This window comes from Galleria mellonella, unplaced genomic scaffold (genome assembly GCF_026898425.1).
Source record: "Galleria mellonella isolate WM207_F2 unplaced genomic scaffold, CSIRO_AGI_GalMel_v1 utg1260, whole genome shotgun sequence".
In the NCBI taxonomy this organism is placed as follows: Eukaryota; Metazoa; Arthropoda; class Insecta; order Lepidoptera; family Pyralidae; genus Galleria; species Galleria mellonella.
The window spans coordinates 677,070-699,750 of NW_026441985.1; the positions used below are offsets into that span (position 1 = coordinate 677,070).

A 22,681-nucleotide genomic window follows, 5' to 3' on the forward strand; every position below is an offset into this window, starting at 1 on the left:
CGGACTTAAATCTTGGCTGAATATTAATTTGATATTCAGATAGATCATAATTTCCTTGGATTAACACACGACACTAATACCAATTTACATAATCAGGGATATATCGTGTGGTTTCGACATAAAATGAGTCACCTCTGCTTTTCCCTTGGGTTTTGTAAGAGACGAGTAAGGGAACTAATAGTCGAGGGATGGGCAGCAGCGTTCCTTTTAAAACATCACCTAAAGCTTAACTGCGATTGCCAACCTGCCTGCCAAGCATAACAAATACTGGCAAAACTCCCCAATAGGGGAGGAAAGCCTATGTTCAGCAGTAATCAGTTTTTTTTTTATTAAAATAGCATGGTATCCCCGCCTGCGCAATCGGTATACACTGGCGGGGTACCAGTGAGAGATGATAGGTGAAGATGAAAAGGCAGGTCAGTTAGCCCATTGTGATGAATTCAACGATAAATTAGTCACGATAGTTTCCAGGGAGAACCACGTGAAGGTCGACCTGATAAGGTATATTGATAGCAATGGAGACTAACCTCCCCATTGCTAACAATCCTTTCCCCCCAGCAGTAGATAGTTAACAGTTGATATGATTGATTGATAGATGATTATTAAAAACTATATCCATGATTCCTTTATCATTAAAGTTGTGGCATATCACTTAGATATAAGCATGTCATCCTAGTGAACTGTTTGTTTATTCTTTTGTAAACTGAATAAACGAGATTCCAAAAGCAAAAATGAAGTATATTAAAAATAAAAATTCCATGAAGTTGAATCTTTGAAATCAAAGACAAGTATTTTATAAACAGGTTCAAAGGTGTTTTTCATATTGTAATATGATTATCTGTTGAAGTGTCAAGAATTCCATGACAAATAAAAAAAAACTTAATATAGAAAATTTTTTAAGGTGCGCTAGACAAAGTTTAAATTAAATTTATACCTAGGTATTTTACTATATACTAGGTATTACTATGTGTAACAATGTGGTGTTTTAATTAAATTTTAAGCTTAAATAAACATACCTAAAATATTGTACGGCCTATTTTTGAAGTGTGTGCTATGACGTGATAGCCACATTAATAATATACCTACAGAAATCAAGGAGAAAGTTAGTATTGATAGCGATGGGGACTAGTGTCCTGATCGCTATCCATATATATATATATATATATATATATATATATGTGTTCAAAATAAAGCCTTAATTCCCTTGTAATAAAACACAGATTGTTTACAATATTGGAATTCGAATTATTATTTTCCTTCCACCTTAGTTTAATAAAATAAAAAGTACCGACTGAACGGAGGCGTGTGTGCGGACGCTTGCTCCTGTGAAATAAATGTAATTTGTGTGTTTTAAACTGTACGTGCCCTGAAGGACCTGTAAGAATTTGTGTGGAGCACCTACAGCGGAGAGAAGTAACGCAGCCGATGCCAGGTTAGTCCTCCTCGACTGACAGTAATGTTTATCTTATAAATCTTAAAAATCTTATAAAACGCTTCCATTGCGATATTTTATCGTATATATATATCGCCAACATGAGGCAACTAACTTGACTTCATCCTTCATATCCCATTCAAATGTCATTGTACATTATTTTTATAGTACATATCATCTAAATATCAGAAAAAGGTAAGGCTTTAATAAAATTAGATTAAATTAGAATAAATTAGTCATAATCTTGTTATTTTGATCTAAAAACTAAACGCCTGAAACGATTTTGTTCTGTAAATATATTCTTTCAGTTAAAAAAAATCCAAACCGGTTTAGAACTGGCGAAGTTACGAGGTAACAAAACATACATTAAACAACATAAAAAATAATACAACCGAATTGAGAACTGCCTTCTGTTTGAGGTCTGTTAAAAAAAGCTTTTCTAGAAAACCTACATGTTGTTTCTCAAAAGTAATATTTTTATAGCTATCATGTTTCTAAAATAAATATTCTATATACCTTTTGTAATTTTTAAGAGGGATTACTAACGGGGATTCCTTGTGTATGACGGCAATCTTATAAAACATTATTATCATTTTTTTTAATCACTACTCCGAATGCCAAAAATAAATACTGCTACGCTTGATAGGTATTAAAAGACGTGGCTCATTTCTTAGAAAATTGTTTAGGCACACTTTGTTTACACTGTGATTAACAGAAGATTGAAAGTTGAAAATAATAACAGCTTTTGTGTATAATTATAGAAATTTATATTAAGCGATAATACTATTCGATAAATTTTGCGATATCTTCCGGTTAACTTGAAATTCTACGCTTTACAGTTTGCTTCGTGGAAATTTCCCACTATAATAAGATATTATACGTATTATGCTGAGTAATGTCTTGTAATAATAGATTTTACAAATTCAGTTTGCTAATTTAGTAATTCAACCAATTAAACTTGTTAAATATTTTAGGTATCATGTCGTATAAGGAGATCAAAGATATGGCCTGAATTAGAGTTGCCTGGAAAATAATACATGAATTACTTGCACCGACAAGAGGAAACTCTTAAATGAAAAAAGAACCTAATAGTTCTATAGCTTATTGCAATGCAGTAGACAAATAACTATGAAAAAAAAGAATAATAATGATAGGCAAAAAACAGTCACCTATATACATGTATCCTATGTATATTATATCTTAACAAGCTCCCGAATCAATTAATAATTGACCAATCTCGGTTGTGTAGCAGCTAGTGCTTCCTAAAGTACCAACTAAATTTATTTATTAATGAATTGAAATTCCAAATTCAAATTTATAATTTGAATTTGGAATTCTTAACTAAAGAGGAGATAATTCAAATCAAAATGGTCAGTACTATAAAACGCTAATTTCATATGTAAGGACCTAATCTATAATCTGTGTAAAATATAGTACTCTACATAAAATCTTTTGCAACATAATTTTTTTAACTGAGCCTATATTTATGTAAATAAGTTTAATGATAGATTTAAATATAAAACTTATTCATTACATACGAGTAAATTAGGCAAAGTTCTATGCACATAAGATATTACCAAATTTTATACTTCACCAATGAATATAGAAATAGACAATAATAAACTCTGAAGTAAATATAAACTAAGTTAATAGATAAAATCAGTCGATTTGAATGAGAAATACTAAATTATGAAATTTGAGTTCAATGGACGTTTCATATTTTGTTAAAAGTACAATTTTAATATGAAATAATGGATCAAAATGAATAAAGATTAAGGATGGACAACCAGGATTTTTTGGAAAGTTTCTAAAAGCCTTGTTCTTTAAAAAACAATATCGAAACAGTGGCTTGAATTAAGAGTGCTTAAGAGATTAAAAGAGGTTTTCGTCTATTAAGTGAATATTATTTTTAAAAATAAATTAACATTATCATTCGACAATTTATAGAATACTAACAATCCGGCCCGACTTCGCATGAGTAAATGGAATATTTGAATATAATATAAAACCTATGTTACTCGCTTATATTGTAGCTTTCTACAGATGAAAGATAGTTTAAAATCTATTATTTCATTAGTTTTTGAGTATATCCATTGGAAACAAAGAATTAAATTATATATATTAGATTATATAGATAGAGCATCGAACCTCAAAAACGGGTCAACTTTTTGTCAGCTAATTATCAAGTTAACAGACTCTTTTTTTTATCAGTGTTCTATAAACTTACGCAAAAAAATATTTTAACGTGTTATTTAATAAATAAAATGAGTGTTTACGTATTCAAAAAATGCAGAAATTATTAGACAAAATAAATGTACATGTTATAAAGGAATCAGCCATAACTATTTTTCACGTAAATTTGTATAAATTAATTGACCCGTTTTTCTCGAAGCATTTCTGTGGAGACACTATCTATATAATTTAAGATATTAGTATAGGTTTACTCTATACAGAATACGAAAGAGTAATTCTGTAGTCTTCAGTAATAGCAATAGAAATACCATAGGTGTCACAGTGTATATAATGTCCAGGGTGCTGTTCATGTCTACAGGCGACGGTTACCACCGACGTTATAGCTTATTTATTTAGTTAAGCTAATTTGCTAAGTAACATATAATAAATGCATATACCAAGTCGAAATCCAGTGATAATATTTAGAAAATTGAACCATTTGCGTAGAAGAAATTAGAAAATTGTTTTCGAAATGTTCATACTTAATAATCATTTTATTTCACGTTTAGTTGAAAATACAAAAAAAAAAAAATTAACAATAGCTCAAAGTTAACTGAGTAACTATCAGCCATAAAAATATTAGCTAATATAGCTACAAGGTCAATATTTTAAAGCGTAATATACGCGTACATTAAAACAATAATGAACTTTTTTCAAATTATTTAATACTAGCTACATTCCGCGACTTTACTCACGTAAATCAGTATATAAAGTATACTATGTACTAAGGTATAATCTACCCTTATACCAAATTCCATTCAAATCTGTTTAATAATTTTTGCGTGAAAGAGCAACAAACAACTATTCATCCATCGTTACAAACTTTCACATTTATAATATTAATAGGATATTTTAACTTATTTGAATGACGATTTATTTGAGTGCCTTTTGCAGTTCCAACTATTAATAAAATATTTGATAAGCTTGCTAGGCATCTGTGAGTTTCGGAGAACTCTTAACTGTCGTTGAAATTGTTCTCTTATTGAGTTTCAATTTTCGAAATGTTTTCCATTAACGATAATAGTTTTAAACTTTCGCGTTGTTTACATTATATTTAAGTATACTATCGGGACGTTACATGATGAAAAATTTCATCGTGATCACGACATGTTGCAATCCATGACGAAGCGTCGGCAATAAAAAATCAGATATGTAGGTTTGTTTTGTTTTTTCATTGTTTTCTCATTGTAATTATTTCTTGGAATTATTTATATTTATAATAAGTTTACTATTGTAATCTTTTGGTGGAAACACTAAAGAGTATCTATCTATCTATCTACTATTTACCTGCAAAAAATTTTCATCGCGTTAAGTCCTTGTGTATTTATTTATTTACACACAAAAAATTACTATCGTATAATTTATCATAAATAAAAATGTAATACAACAGGCAAGCTTAACTCTGTGAGAGTTTTCTTCCATCCATGCCAATTCAGTTAGGGAAAAAATAATTAATATTTAATTAATAATAATATTTTCTTTGTATTTTCTTAAGTAACTTTAAGCTCTGGAGCTAACAGTTGATTATGTCTGTAACTAATATCCAAGTAAGTCTCGTATTGCTATTTTTGCTCGTTATTTTGATTACTTTAGAATATATAGATCTGCCTTCTAAATTAGTTCGACATAATGGAAAACATAACCGTTTCAGAAATTTTCTTCTCCTATCAATTGTTAATTAATCGTAGAACCGACAACCGATGAGGAAGAAAGGTTCTTGAATGGCGATCCCGTATGGGCAAACGTAGTGTAGGATGACCCCCACAATTTTTTTTTTTTTTTATTCATTAAAAATAATAAATAGAGTAACGACCTCAAATATATTGCAGGGAGTCAGTGGAAGCAGGTGGCTTAGAACCGTTCCTTATGACAGTCTATAAAGGAGGCCTATGTTTAGTAGTGGACAGATAATGGCCGAGATGATGATAATGATGATCAATTGATATGACCACAGTATAAGGTGTTTTATATTAGGATAAAACTGTAGGATTATGTTCCATATGAATCTTATATGCCGCTAAAGCCGCCATATCAATACGCCTTCGGCCTTTCGGAGAATAAAGACCTTCTTTGGATTTGTCTTACATTTAGTAGTATATTCTCAAAATACCTTTATTATCAATATTACATTTTAATTTGTTATAGAATGAAATGATTTCAGGTTAACCTTTATTTTTAAGCATATAAGAACAAATATTCTAACACCATATTATTATTTATTTTATGTCGCATAGTTTTTAGAGTAAGGAGGGAAAATATGAAAATACCACTTTTGCCTCCTTTATGCATAAACATAGTTATGCTCATAATAATAGGCTCATAATAAGGTATTCGGAATTATTATAAATAAAAATAAATAAGTCATCAACAAACACTAACAATAATATATAGGTACTCGGGTACCCCATCCTACAAATTGTATTTTTTGTTACTCACAGAAGGATTTATTGATATTCACCGTATCTGAAAACCTTAAACGATTAAAGATATCCAAGATGGATATTTCATTGGTTTTAATGACAGTCTGGGCCAGATTTATTATATCTAAATTACGATTCCGATAATATTGATTCAGGCGAAAACCAGCTCTGCACCGTTTCTCCTTGATTAAGACTGTAAATACTTAATCCTATCAAAATTGTAGACGTGAAAGATATTTGGGTATTTGTTAGGTACTCAATTATGTCTAAATGGCTGAACACATTTGAATAAAATCTAGTATACTGAATGATTATACCCTAGATTAATATCAAATATACACAACCATAGACACGGGAGATAGCTATTTATATTATAAACTAGCAGTAATCGATAAACAAAATATAAAGTATTGTAATGTGTTTGCCTGCAGCCAGGCATAGCTAATTTACGAATATTCTGCAAAAGTAAAATTTTACATGTGAAAATTTGTAAATTACTATGTTGACAGAATAAAAATAGAATATGTCAACAACACCACTCGTTTTATTTATTTATTTATTTATTCTTATTTACACATTAAAATATGTATACAAGGCAGACTTATTACCTAATGGCATTCTCTACCAGTTAACTGTTACGTTAAACAGAGAGATATAAATTGGTTTATAAATGGAACAAATATTTTGATAAATACCCACTTTTAAGGATAGACCTCCTTTTATATAAGTTTACCTTTTTGTATTTTATATTTTTTGTTTTAAATATATCTTTTTATAACCTTTTTTTTACTTTATTAATGTTTAGACGCCTTTATAAAGGAACTAAAAACTGGTAAGACTCTAATTATATTTAAGTATTACCGCTGCTCTTTCGCTACATTTTACATATATTTAAGTAAATGAACAAACATACATTTAGTTACTATACTTACAATAATACTTTTTCATTCCTAGGACATTTTAACTCTACACTATATTAAAAAAAAAAACCCCTTTACCAGTCTCGATAATATGAGGAGAGCGACTTTGCCAGATTGAGTATTTTTTTTTTGCAATTTTAGTTAATAATTTTTGTAATCACAAAATTTTAGAGAAAAATGAAATTACTTGTATCCAGCCAACACTAAAAAGTGTTACCCTTTAATGCTGGCTGAACCTGTTACTATTAAATTTGTTATACATACTCGTATACTATGTGGGATGTTGAAGGATGGAGTAGAACATAGATTACTTTTTATTCCGGTCAGTGAACATATCTCGGTCCGGACAAAGTCGCTGATAAAAGCTAGCTTTAAATATAAAATCTCTTGTTGTATGTTATAATGTAAAACGATTATGGAAACTTCATTACATGTACAAGTATGAGAAACATAATTAAAACCTCGAAACAGCTTAATAGACTTGGTAACTAGATAGAATTAGTAATTGGCAATTATACACACATATTGACACGCGTTGTTACCCTTGTTATTTCACAGCATACTTTTTTCTTTATACCACAAGGCCTACAACACTAGGGGTGTCACGTGCGCGTTATTGACCCTGAAGAAACCATATTCTACCCTTTTTGAAGAAACCCCATGTAGTCTCTAGGAAAACCTCTGTATCTAGTGTACTAATACAGCGAACAAGCATTTGGCCCGTTTGATGGAAAACAGGTTACCGTAGCTTATGAGCGTCTGTAACACTAGGGTTGTTTCGTGCACGTTGTCAACCTTTAAGAACCTTACTTCACTCATTTTGAATGAAGGTCATTTCACAACATAAGCGTTCGCAGGGGGAAACTCCTCTGAAATCACACTGTGCGTAACCATTTTGGTTCCAGGGAGTGAGGATGAATTCCCCGCCGATGGCGAGCGGTACAATGGTAAAAGGTGGATGATACAAATACTAGTCTCTACACGCGGTTTCATCTATATGATAAAGATATATTAATTAGTGTTAATAAAAAGTAGGTAGCCTATGTCCTTCTCCATACCATATACTATGTGTATGTCCAAATCACGTGGCAATTAGTTGAACCGTGAAAACAATAGTTAATAAACAAACAAACTCATTTACACATTTATACTATTAGTAAATTTATTACAGACCAATTTCAATTATCTGAATAACATAAGTTGAACAAGAATTTTAACCATCCTAATAATTAGTTATAACGTGATTTAAATCAAATTAATTATATTTGGCACAATGATCGATGAAACATTTAATTATATACATGCCTTCACTAAAATAATTACAATTAATTTATCGCATGCCTTTCATAGCCGTGTTATTCCGACACAGAATGAGCTACCCCTTCCTTTCCCAGGGGTATCGTAAGAAGCTATTAAGAAAACTTAATAGTCGAAGGATGGAGAGTAGCATCCCTCTTAAAACATCACTAAAGCGTAACTGCGGTTGTCAACCCGCCTGCCAAGCATGGCAACTACTGACAAAACTTCTCTTGTGAGAATAGCCTATACTCAACAGCAAACAGTTAATGGCTGATATTTTTTTTATACAACTTAGAATGATAAACAAGCTGACGGCCCACCTGATGGAAAGTAGTGACCGTCGCCTATAGACATGAGCAGTACCATGGATATAACAGAGTATACTGTTTCGCCCATGATACCCCCCATATGTTTGCCATTTCTGAGGACTCAGGTATTATTCCTCTGTATCCTGTAAATTTACGCCATATCCTACCCTTCAAACTGAAACACAGCCATGCAAACACAACTGCTTTACGGTAGAAACACGAATGGGACAGAGGTACCCAAGCAATCGACTTTTGTACAAAATCTCCCTCTGGTTTTTTTTTTTTTTGGACACGCAATCTTATTATTAATATATTAACATGGAATAGTAATCTAAGCTATAAATACGATAGCAAAGTACCAGTGATAAGTATGACGTCGGCTCAGTTGACCCATTATCACGAATTCACCAGGAAATAACGAAGCTGGCTTTCAATGGAGACCACTTGGATATCAGCCTGATCTATATTGTTAGCAAAAGGGTCGCTTGTCCCCATTACAAAACAATCCGCTCTTTCCCTCTGTGTACGATCCTCAAAGAGAAAAAGCAGTTATTTTAGTCTGTTAATTATTTCTAATATTAACTTAATATGTTTTTTATAATAAGTTGAAGTATTTAAACATACTTTTTAACATGGTTTTATTTTAAAAAACATGAGGATTTTCGCATAGTAATGATATCTTGGAAAAGACAATTGATTACCAATTGAGTGTATAATAAAATCGATTAAAGCATTGTACTCGTAAGCAAAAAATAAATATTGCGCTACATTTAGAATTAAAAAAAAATAAAAATAAAATACTTGCAAAAACACAGCAGTAAAAACAATACACACCTACATGTTTTAATTTATATTCGCCCACATACCACTACTCAAACGAGTTGTAATACATTTTAATGAGTTAAACCGTTATTTTCATACTTATCTTCATCAAAACAAATTTCAACCAACTCCAAAAAAAGGAGACTGTCAATTCGGTTATATTTTTTTTTGTTTGTTACCTCATAACTCCGTTAGTTATAAAGCGATGTGGAAAATTCTTTTTTATCTGAAAGAATATATGTAGGTATTTACAGATTAGACTCATGGAAATTTTATCAAAATTGTTTTTTTTGTAGAACATATTTGGTTACATATATATATATATATATATATATATAATATAATCTAATATAACAATCTAATATAGAAAATGGAAGTTGAAATGATTAATTTATTTGATACGACAACATAACCTTCAAGAAAAGAGCATATTCCTTTTTAATAGACCGGCAGCACACCTGTAATGCCGTAGGTGTTGTGGGTGACCATGGGCAGCGGTAGTCACTTACCATCAGGTGAGCCGCATGCTCGTTTGCCCCCTGTGTTGTAAAAAAAAAAAAATTAATACAAAAAAGCCTTTTTAAATTATTCAGACATGCACTAAAGGTAATGTAGTGGTTAACTATAGTCTGAAATGAAAATGTCTCCCGAAGAGAAGAGGCGATATTTCTAAAGTACTATTTCTTTTTACAACTGAAGCGTTAAGTGGACAATGGTGTTAACTAGCAAGTAATTAATGGAATTTTAACCACATTTTCAATCTACTTGTATAATTTTAACTTGAATAATAGTTATAGTATTATATTATCTGTGATTATAGTAAATACCTTTGCTATTTTGCTGTACTTCCTAACTTTTATATGATAATTATTTATTATGAATTATCATAATTTATTATTATTTATCTTTGTATATTCAAGAGGAACATTTTTTTTTTAAATATTGTCGGTTCCCCTAAGTACGTGACTCGCCTAGTGTTGCAAACGTCTATAGGCTACAGTGACCGTTTATCATCAGACGGGCTGTATGCTTGTTTGCTACCTTTTTTTGGTATAAAAAAGCCTTTGTTAGGTATGCAAACAAACGATTCATTATATTAACATCAAATTTTATATATCTTCAATCAATACATATAATAAAATCGAAACTGATCGCTGTCTGTACATGAAATATATATAAGAAAAACTATTATACGGGTCCTTTATGAATGCAACAGAATCCTAAACAATGATTTTTAGAATCTTTGTCTGTTTGTCTGTACGTTTCTGTGCGCTGAACTCAGAAACGGTTTAATCGATTTAATCGCGGTTTTCACTAATGCGTTACAGTTTGCTTCACTTAACATTTAGTGTTTATTTTATTTCAATTAGTTCATAAATAAAAAAAAATATACCAATCTAAAAATCACATATAAAATGCATCAAAATAACCGATTAGTCGAATTAGCTTAAAAATTTTATTGTACGAGTATGTACTGATTTTCGAAAATTCTGTCTACTCGTGCGAAGCCGGGTCGGATCGCTACCTTAATAATATATTTCGTATATACAAGGAACATTATTAGACATTCAGACAAGTTTATATCAAATTTGTTTCCGACCCTAATGTTTGGACATAACGTATTTCAGTTAGTTGTTTTGTCAAATTAACTTTGACCAAACATCTAACTAAAATACGTTGATTTGTTTGTCGCGGCCTCAGTGGATGCAGAAATTCCCACTCAAATAAATGTTTGTTTGAAATAACAATGTACAAGATAGATTTCGCTTTACTACCAGTCCTATTGCTGGCAATATACCCCGTCAGGTCGACCTCCGCGTGGTCCTCCCTGGAAACCATTGTGCTGAATTCCAGGTGTATTTTTTTTATGGGTGAAAATGGTATAGTAACGGTAACTCCGCCTGCGCTAATGGGATACGCTGGCGGAGCACCAGTGAAGGGTGATAGATGAGAATGAAAACAGGCCAGTTAGCCCATCATGATAAATTCATCAGGAATTAACCATGATAGTTTCCATCGGGGGACCGCGATGAGGTCGACCTGGTTGGGTATATTGCTAGCAATGGGTTCTCAGTATCCATTACTAACAATCCTTTTCCCCCCTTCCAGGTGTATTTATTACGATGGGCTAACTGACCTGCTCTTTCATTTTCACTTATCATCCCTCACTGGTGTCCCACCGGTGTATACCGATAGCGCAGACAAGGTTACCATTTCATAATCATCCAAAAAAAAAGATTTTGCTTCTTCACACAAACAAACATAAAGGTGATGTTTATTATATATATAAAGCAACGCATGCGGCGAAACAGTATACTATGTTATATCCATGGTATTGCTCATGTCTATAGACGACGATTACCACTTTCCATCAAGTGGGCCGTCAGCTTGTTTGTCATTCTAAGTTGTATAAAAAAAATTCGGAAAAGATATTTCCATGATTTTGTTAAAAAATTTGCAATTATTAATGTTAATAAGATTGTGTCCCACAAAAAATATCACAAATGTAAACACATAAAAATAAAACAAATATAAAAAAAAAATATTGAGTACCTCCTTTTTTTAAAGTCAATTAAAAGCCATGATGACTCTGGACCGAATCCAGTTTGTAACAAAGAAGCAGAAAATCCCGCAAAATAAGTTTTTTTTAATAATATTATGAATGAAAAGTCTAAACTAAGTAACTTTCAATAGTTATTGCTGCTTAAAGCTGCTCGAAGCTGTTCAAAACTGCTCGAAGCTACTTGAAAACAACTCGTAACACATAACGACTGATAGTCCGCCCTAACAAGTTAACTCGAAAGCTACTCACCAATAATCCGACAAAATGCCAAAAAAGGCGCATATCTCGGTATTGAATAAGAAATACTTTGTATACTAAAACCATATATGAAGCTAGAATACCCCATTATATATGAAGTGTAGTGAACTCAATTGACTGAAAATTTATACTGTAACAAAATATAACATCCAATCCATTTGATCCTTTATCCAGATAAAAGAAAAAAATGTTATATTATAAAAAAAAACAGTCCTACCCCCATCCTGGTTATACCAGCCGTCAACTGCTGACTGCTGAACATAGTCTCCCCAATAAGGATTTTTGCCAGTAGTTGCTACGCTTGGCAGGCAGATTGGCAACCGCAGTTAGGCTTTTGGTGATCTTTTAAAAAAAAACTGCTGCCCATCCTTCGACCATTAGATTCCCCTAGCTGCCTCGTACGACACACATGGGAAAAAAAGGGGGGGTTTATTTTATGCCTGGACTACAAGGCAATGCTATAGTTCTTTATTATTACTATTGATCTAAAATCAGTTTTACTAATTATAAATATGAAAGATGTTTAGATGTTTGTATCTTTGTTAATCAATCACACACCGCATTCGTATAACTCAACGAACGCACAATAAATAAATACAAGTTCCGAGAAGCCAAGTTTGTCTAAATCTAATCACATAATAATATACTTAATAAAAAGAAAATAAAAGGAGCAGAGAGAAATGATGAAATTGACTTAACTCCATAACAAAGTTAGCGGAAGACAAAAACAATAGGGCTAAGGACGCAAAAAAATACAAGTAGGCAATTAAGTGAAACTTGATTGTTTGCTAGCGATGTGCGTTGACCAGAAGTCAACAATTATTTATTTATTATATGATTAAGAATTAATTATGCAATAACAGAAAAACCTCTTTTAGTGGGAACAAAATTAACTGAATCTTTTCTGTGGGACTAGTATTTGTGTAACAGATTACAGTGGTATGTAAATTGCTTCACGTAATATTAAGTCGGATTGATTCTCAGAAACTTTTAATTTAGCATTGGCAATCCCTTCTCATTGCAACACACGACGATGGATCTAACAGCTTTTGGTGAAACTTGGCAACATTATTTGCAGCATACTAGTCCCACAGAAAAGATCAAATCAATTTTGTTCCCACAAAAAGAGGTATTTCAATCACTGCATAATTAATTTTTTAATCCCAAAGGTTGTATGGAAGACATTGCTTCAATAAAATCGCTGTTACAACTATACTTATTGAAAATCCTTCATCAAATCCTATAATATTGGTGCAAGTTTTAAATATATAAATGATTAAGTACCACAAAAAAAATAACCTTAATTGTGACAAAGCCAGGTATTTTATTTTAAAAACCAAATTTCTTAATTATGATATTCTTTTTATTTTATTTTGGTACAATTAAAATAATTACAAAATAATATAGTTATTTTTTTATGTTATATAAAAATAGACAACAAGTACCGAAATATATACAATAGTAGAAATCTATGTATTGTAATTAATTGACAAAATTAAACCATACGTGTACAAAGTAAGTATATAGAGAAATTAAATGATATAGTAATGAAATGATTATATAGAAAAAAAACGGATTCATACAGAGTTGTAGATAATTGACATATAAAGCTTAACAACACAAATATTCTTTAAACAGTAGAAGTAAATATAATATCAAAGTGAAAACAGGAACACCAACCCATCATTAAAAAAAAAAGAAACTTAGTTAACCCTAATCGAAATTGGTGAGAGTGATTTGTAAGTGATACCTCAGATTAAAAATTAATTTTCCGAATCAGTTTATTACTGACAAAGTTATAAGGTAAAAAACATAAAAAATACAACCTACTTCTTTTTGATGTCGCTTAAAAATGTCACGAACAGCCCATGTTAGTGTCATATTGTAATGATAATATATAATATAATAAATAAATTTAAAATAAGTCCCATTATTTTTATTTTTATATACTTAAAATAGCAAATAAGCTGATAGTTCACTCAATAGAAAGTAGTAACCGAATATACTGTGACGCCCACGATGTACCGTGTGTTTCCATCCCTGAGAATTGTAGTGTTCCACTTCCGTACTCTATAAATCACAGCCCTACCCCATCCTTCAAACAGAAACAGATGTGGGACAGAGGTACACACTCGGAAACTTTTTAAAATTATTATTCGTAATATTAGTGCTTTAGATAAAACAAGTCAGATTTTACTCTTAAAATAAAACATAATATTAATTATTAATAATTTAAATTGAATTTAATGAATAAAATAAATTTAAATTCACCGTGTGTGCCCCGGCATAGAATGGGCCACTCCTTCCTTTCCCGTGGGTGTCGTAAGGGGCGACTAAGGGAGGGCGAGATGGGCAGCAACGTCCCTCTTAAAACATCTCAAAAAGCTTAACTGTGGTTGCTAACCCGCCTGCCAACCGTGGCAACTATTGGTAAATCTCCCCTTATGGGGAACGCTTATGCCCAGCAGTGGACAGTTAACGGCTGAAATAATAAATTGAAATTGAAACAAGCACGATAGTAATTATTATGGACTATAAAAACAATTATCAAAGTCAATTTAAAATTACTGAAGATATAACGTAACATAGACACAAAAATTAAAAACGAAAGATCTGCGAGTCAAAAATCTTCTATTTTACTTGCACATCGATATTTTTAGTCTGTTACTTAGAATTTTACTAATATAATAAAATTAAAACTAGATGATCTCTATACATAGAAGATATTTAAACATGTATATATAAGAGTTAAGAACAATGGAAACCAAATTAATAATTTTTAGAATTTTTTTATCCATTATATACGTTTGTCCCGGCATCAAACAGAAACTTTTTAATTAAATTAAATGTTCACATTTACGATTTTGAAGGTCTAAATAAAATCTCATGTATACTTTGTCCCAAAACACCATTTAGAAGTGGTTACCTCCTTCTAAAATCTAGTCATACGAAGTTGCGTACTTAAATTAATTTGTTATAAAGTTATATGGAAGATAAATATCTTAGCATTTCACCCTGCAGTATCACACACTGTAGAGACCACAATACCCCAGCACGAATGTAAATAGAAAGCAATTTATTTTATTTCTTCATTAGATGCAGTACATTAACATGGAATAATGCCCCTAATTTATATCCCATCAAAAACATTCCTTGATAAATACTCGTAATGTTACCAAGTTTCACCAAAGCTGTTAGATCCATCGTCTGTCGCATCGAGTTCTATTGTATGTTGCGATGGGAAAGGATTGTTAGTAATGGAACTTACCGGTCCCACTTCTTTTAATGGGTGTAAATGGCATGGTAACACCGCCTGCGCTATCGTATACACCGGCAGGATACCAGTGAAAGGTGATAAATGAGGATGAAAAGGCAGGTCAGTTAGCTCATCGTAACGAATTCAACGATAAATTTGTCACGATAGTTTCCAGGGGAAACCGCGTGGAGATCGACTTGATAGGGTATTTTGATAGTAATAGGGACTAACCTCCCCATCACTAACAATACCTTCCCCCCTAGCGACCCCACTGTCAGCAATATACTCTAGTTACTAGGCCGACGTCCAAACGGTTTCTATCCGCAACACTAGAGTGCCGGCAGCATACCTGCGATGGTTATGACGTCGTATCGGTTCGGAAATACTACTGCTGGAAGTTGATACCAAAGAGTGGTTGTGCATAGAAAAAGTGCCTTGTTTTTCAAGGTAGTAGAGGACCACCACTCATCCAGATAGTTTAGATGGAACTTTAGTCCTAAATCACAGATGATAAACCTGTTATACGTGTTTATCTTAATAGACACTATAACTGGTGATGAAGCTGAAAGGTGACGAGAAAAATTCCTAAATTATATATGATAAACACATAGAGTATGGGCTCGGTGCAATTTATTTCGTTCTGTCATTTTACAATGTCTTGGACGCCATCTGTTACAAAGATTAATGAACTAAAGCTATTATGAACCTAGGTATCATGATAAATTTTTCGTAAATTTATATTTTACTTTTTATATTTAAGATAAGGTCGTCTTTGAAAAAGTTTTATTTTTTAATTGCTTATATAGTAGATCCATTTAAAAATAAAACAATAAAGTTAAATGAAAATAATATGTAATAATGTACAATAACTAACACAAAAACTTTTCTAAATCATCAATTTCTTTTTTTATATTATAATAAAAAATGTACTAATAATTGTTACTAATTTTCCAACTGTTTAAATATAGATAATAAAAAAGTAAATACTTGAAAACTAATTTTGAAACTTTACATATGACTTTGAAGTAACTTTAAATTTGCTATTATTATTTTATACTATAATCTTATGGCTTTTGAATAGTGAAGGAAAATTAAATTTTAAAGAAAATGTCCACTCTCAATGGAGTCTTTACGGGTAAATCAAAAACATTTTTTTTATTAATAGACATTATTATATTATTACGAAAAATAAAGTATAAAAATAATTTATTACTTTTAAAAATTAACCTACATTTCTATATTTTTTATTCAACTTTAAATAGCAAGCAAGCTGATGGTCAAACAAATCTTCCAAAAAGTGATAACTGCCGCTTACAAATATAATCAGCTCCAAAGATATTAAATAATACATTCTCAAGGATTGCGATTTTATGACTCCGTGACCTATAAATTCTCTACCATATCCCACTCTCTCATCTGTTTATTATTTATTTACAATTTATTGTACACAAAACTACATAGTCATAATTTATTTTAGATAAAGATGTACAACAGGCGAGTTTAATTCTGTAAAAGTTCTTTTCCAGTAAACCCTGAGTAGAAAAGAGCATTAATTACCAGCAGGCAGTACGCATACAGTAAAAAGAGATAACAGTATGGATGTGGTGTATATATATTATTTAAAATCAATGTAAATATTCTACAGAAATAATAATAACTTAGTTATATTTGAAAATATATACAGTAATTTTTTTTTTAATTAGAACCATTTAAAACTTTAAGAACAAAAGATTTCTTTGAATATTAAGAATGATTTTTGGAAATTCAACGTCCAGTTAATACGAATAAATTGTCTTATTCTCAAAATGATTGAAATTCAAATCACTTTATCTTAATTAAGTCTCTTAATTGTTAGGTAACTTTAAAACTTTTTTTTGTGTTTAACCAAAAGTTTTTTTACGTGGGAGCAATATAAAATATTACTAACTTTTTCCCCTGTGCATTAAATATTTACATAAATATATGTATATAATGTAAAAATAGAGAAAAATATAATACGTACCTATTTATAACAAACAAAACACTTTTACATTACTTATTATGAAACTTTTTCAAGTCTCATGCACAATCCTCATTTATTAACTTTTTCAGAACAATAAAAACTTTTTCAAATACATTAATTAAACTTTTTAAACAACACATTCCATTGTTCTTTATTTAAATTTCACAATAAATATTTTTTGATATTTGAACTCTCTCGTCGCTATTTGTTGTAACCGATGTCGCACTTAAGGCGACTACTCACCACGACAGATTCGCATTCACTGACTGCGTTGTGTGGATAGCAGTGTGGATAAGTTTCCCATTGGGTTCAAAGCTACAGAAAGCGTATGTCAGTCTGGAAAGACGACCCTAACAATATTTTTGCACTCCATAAAATTTCCGCGCTGCTTCAGAAAACATTGTATGGTTTCATGGATGGTTACTCTTTTGTAATAAAATAGTTTCCTTATTTCGCTGCTATTTACAAAGTAAGGATCCTTTTCACAACATTTACTTGTGTCTTTCTTGTAAGTATTATGCCTGTAAAAAGGATGCATAAAAGTTACCTGTTTTTTACTTACTTTCTCTTACTTTTATACTTAGTTACTGTTTTTTTTTACTTAGTTACTAGTTTCTCATTAAACCTACATATTTTATTAATTTTTAATCGATTTTTTATTTTTTTAAACTTTTATGCTCAGCTAAATTGTATATATATTTGGTGAATTCGGACATTAGGCGGAAACCGAATTGAAGAAAATTAAACTAATAATTAACGTTATAAACATATAGGCTATCTTTTTATCTATTATTCTTTTATATTTATTTACATTGGGATTTTCTTTTTTTATTATTATTAATTCATTTTATAGTCGATCAGGTTCACTTCCAATTTTCTCATATTAATATTTTCACTACTGAAAACCTAAAAAAAGTTCTAAAGAGAGTTGTGGGTGATCGTGGGCGGCGGTAGTCACTTACCATCAGGTGAGCCGCATACTCGTTTACCCACTATGTTGTAAAAAAAAAATAATAATAAATAAATACATATTCATTTTTTATACAACTTAGAAAGCCAAACAAGCTGACCGACCACCTCCTGGAAAGTGGTAATCGTCGCCTATAGACATGAGCAGTACCATGGACATAACAGAGTATACTGTTTCGCCCATGATACCCCCATGCGTTGCCATTCCTGAGGACTCAGGTGTTATTCCTCTGTACCCAGTAAATTTACAACATATCCTACCCTTCAAACCGCAACACAGCCATGCAAATACAACTGCTTCACGGTTGAAATACGAATGGGACAGAGGTACCTAAGCAATCGACTTTTGTACAAAGTCTCCCTCTGGTAAATATATATATGCATATGTATATATATTAATAATATATAATTATATAATATTATACGCGTACGCATACGCATACACATACATATACAATACATATACATAAATTAAAAAGTTGATATATGTATCCATGGCATAAAATCTGCCAAAATATATAAAGCAGCTCTCATATAGTTGGTTTAATGGAACTCCTTAGAGTTTTCACAAATTACTAACATAATTTTGTCAATAGGTCCATATAACTATACTATTGAGCATTGTAATGAGATATTTTCATTCCGTAACAAAACAATACATATGAAAATAAAGACAAATAGATTTGACATTCTATTATTATAATAAATGCGAAAATTTGTAATAATGAATACTTGATTAGATGGATGTTTGTTAAGCAGTTGTGTTTGCATGGCTGTGTTTCGGTTTGAAGGGTGAGATATGGCGTGAATTTACTGGGTACAGAGGAATAACACCTGAGTCCTCAGGAATGGCAACGCATGGGGGGTATCATGGTCGAAACAGTATACTCTGTTATGTCCATAGTACTGCTCATGTCTATAGGCGACGGTTACCATTTTCCATCAGGTGGACCGTCAGCTTGTTTGCCAATCTAAGTTGGATAAAAAAAAAACTCTCACGCAAAACCCATAGATAGATTATATCCTAAATTAACACGTAGGATACTTTATGTACCTTCACGCTGGCGGAGTTGTGAAATATAGCCTTAAACGAATAACTAACGCTACTACTACTATTTGAAGTAATGCCCTATAGTATCGAAAGTTTTGATTGAAACATTTTGACAATTAAAATTCGAGTTACAAGTTTAATTAACTCAACAAATGAGTTCTAGAACTTTGCAAATCAATTGTACATAAATGTAGACATCAGTTATTAGTTGGCAATTTATATCCGTACCTGTTAAAATATGACGTCTTTTGTTTTCGCGTCAACGCATAAAAAGCTTTTTTTTTGCTAGAAAAATCTCGCCCTATTTTGTATTCTGGCGTGTTTTAATAGAAATGTCAGACGAACAAAAGGTATGTTTTAGCTAAAATCCTAAACATTGAATTTTTTAACGGGAAATAAGACAGAATCACAATAACGGTGTTAGTATAATAGACGGCGTACAATACGAGGTATACGTTAACAGGGCTTTATGTTCCAGTATTAAGCCACACGCCCATTGCCACAATATTATTGTAAGATCCATATAAAGGAATCTTCGTTACATTATAAATTTTATTTGGTCGCTAGTTACAATTTTTTATACGGATTTTACATCAAATCAATTATTTATTTGTTACCTCTTAGCACTTTAATGGTTAATATACTCGTATATCACCAGAGGGAGACTTTGTACAAAAGTCGATTGCTTGGATACCTCTGTCCCATTCGTGTTTCAACCGCGAAGCAGCTGCGTTTGCATGGCTGTGTTTCGGTTTAAGGGGTGAGATATGGCATGAATTTACTGGGTACAGAAGAATAACACCTGAGTCCTTAGGAATGGCTACGCATGAGGGGTATAATGGGCGAAACAGTATACTCAGTTATGTCCATGGTACTGCTCATGTCTATAGGCGACGGTTACCACTTTCCATCAGATGGGCCGTCAGCTTGCTTGCCATTCTAAGTTGTATAAAAAAAAATATCGATTTATCTATAGAACAAGGTCCTATGTAAATATCATCATCATCATTTCAGCCATTATCCGTCCACTGCTGGACATAGATCTCTCCTATAAACAGCCATAAGGAACGGTCCTGAGCCACCTGCATCCACTGACGCCCTGCAATGCATTTGAGGTCGTTACTCCATCTAGTGAGGGTCGTCCTACACTGCGTTTGCCCGTACGGGGTCACTTCACTCAAGACTTCCCCATCGGTTGCCGATTCTTCAAGCTATATAACCAGTCCATTGCCACTTCAGCTTGCTTATCCTTCGGGCTATGACAGTTATTTAGGTTCTTTTGCGGGTATTCTCATTTCGGATTCTATCACGCAAAGAGACACGCAAAGAGAGCCGGGCATGGGCCTTTCCATAGTCCGCTGAGTAATTTTGCATTCAGGCAATTATATAGAACGTTTCGGTTCCATAAGTCATCACTGGCAATACGCACTGCTTAAAGACCTTCCAACATCACAAAGTCACACACGTCATCCACTTGTCAATAAACCTATGTTCTATGAAAATTCCTTTAGAAAATTCCTTTATGCGCTCTCTATTTTTTTTTTTTTTTGTATTCTATTTATTTTCAAAGGCAAAGAGCTCATAAAACTGTGGCATTTGAGGGAAGTTTCCATACAGCTCTGGAATAATATACCACCCCCAATAAGATTGTCTAATAGTAAACACATTTTTCTATCTTTTTAATTAATAAACGTCGCGAAATATTTATTGCCTGAATATCTGTAGATCTTATTTTTTTAGAATATAATGTCAAGTGGAGGCAAATATAATGGACACATACAATGCAGTTTATTTATGTATATGTTAACATTATGTGTGTAAAAATGTATATATATATATATTATATGTATATGTATATGTATATATATGTATATTTATAGTAAATTTTTAATGAAAACATGATCTAAATAATACGATAAATCTTAAATGCTAACAATGTTAACAAAGGAGATTGTTAGATATGTATTTTGTTTTTGTATTTTTGTTTTTTTCTTTTTTTATTTTTATTCTTTTGCACAAAGATGTTTTTTTTATTTTTTTTATTTTTAAGAATTAATTATTCAGGCAGGTTAATTGAAATTTGTTATATTTATCTATTGGTAGTTATTTTTTTATATGTTAACATTAAAAAAGATATTTATTTATATAAGATATAAATCTTAAATGCTAACAAACAATATATTTACATTTTTAATTAAACAGGCAGGTTAAAAAATTTGTTATATACAACGTGGTATTTATAGCGTGTAAATTAATAAGATATTTATTTATATTTAAGCAACAATATAAACTAATTAAACAAAATTAGAGGTGTATACAACCCGAAAAGTATGTGTTTAACATAGTAATATTATCAATATTCTTAATAAAATTGTGTTTAAAGTTGCAGAGTAAAATTATTCCACTGTCTTTAATAACTTTATTGTGTAGAAAAGTGTTGTGTTAATATCAAATATAATATAAAACATTTGAATGTCTGGATATATATGAAATGTTTATTAAAACATTTGAAAATATATTGAAAATATGTTTTTGTGAAATTTCATATTCAAATTTAATATAGGTACTGTTCTATTCTGTGAATGGACAATCAACTGATAAAGTTTTATACATTTCCTCTCACCATATATTTTCATTTAATGTTATTTTAGTCTTTTTTTATTATTATTAAATTTATTCTTTTCTTGTTTTGAGAGAAAACATTGATTGCTTTTCTAGCTGTTCATCAAAACCTGTCAATTATAAAATAAATGTATATTTTTTTTTTAAATAATGACATATGTGCAGATACTATTTATTTATTTATTATCTATTAATGTGATTAATTATGTGTCAATCATCACTTTGACTAAATTTTGTATATTTAATATGTAAAGATTGGATTGTACATATATATATATATAATTATATATTTCTGTTTTGCCAAGGGTTGACTAGGAGAAAATGCTACATAGCATTAAGTCCGCCTTTTGTACCAATCATTTTTTGTAATGTGGTCATAAAAGAAAAAAGAAGGAACTTATATCCAGCTTCATTACTTTCGCTGTAATATGTACACAAGAACAAAATAAAATGTGATAATTGCTATTACTATAAATAGACCGGTATCTATGTCGGGTCACTTTTATCCGAAAGCTTGTTTATTATGG

At 31.1% G+C, this 22,681-nt stretch overlaps 1 protein-coding gene across 1 annotated transcript in view; it reads right to left on the reverse strand.

Moving 5' to 3' along the window:
• The window catches only part of LOC113515555 (tachykinin-like peptides receptor 86C), a 150,200-nt gene extending 132,018 nt beyond the window's left edge, over positions 1 to 18,182 (reverse strand). Inside the window, exon 1 of the mRNA XM_052899946.1 lies at positions 17,513 to 18,182. The gene's annotated coding sequence lies outside the window, so the exon portion shown is untranslated. The remainder of the gene's footprint in view (positions 1 to 17,512) is intronic.
• Between the last annotated feature and the right edge of the window lie 4,499 nt (positions 18,183 to 22,681).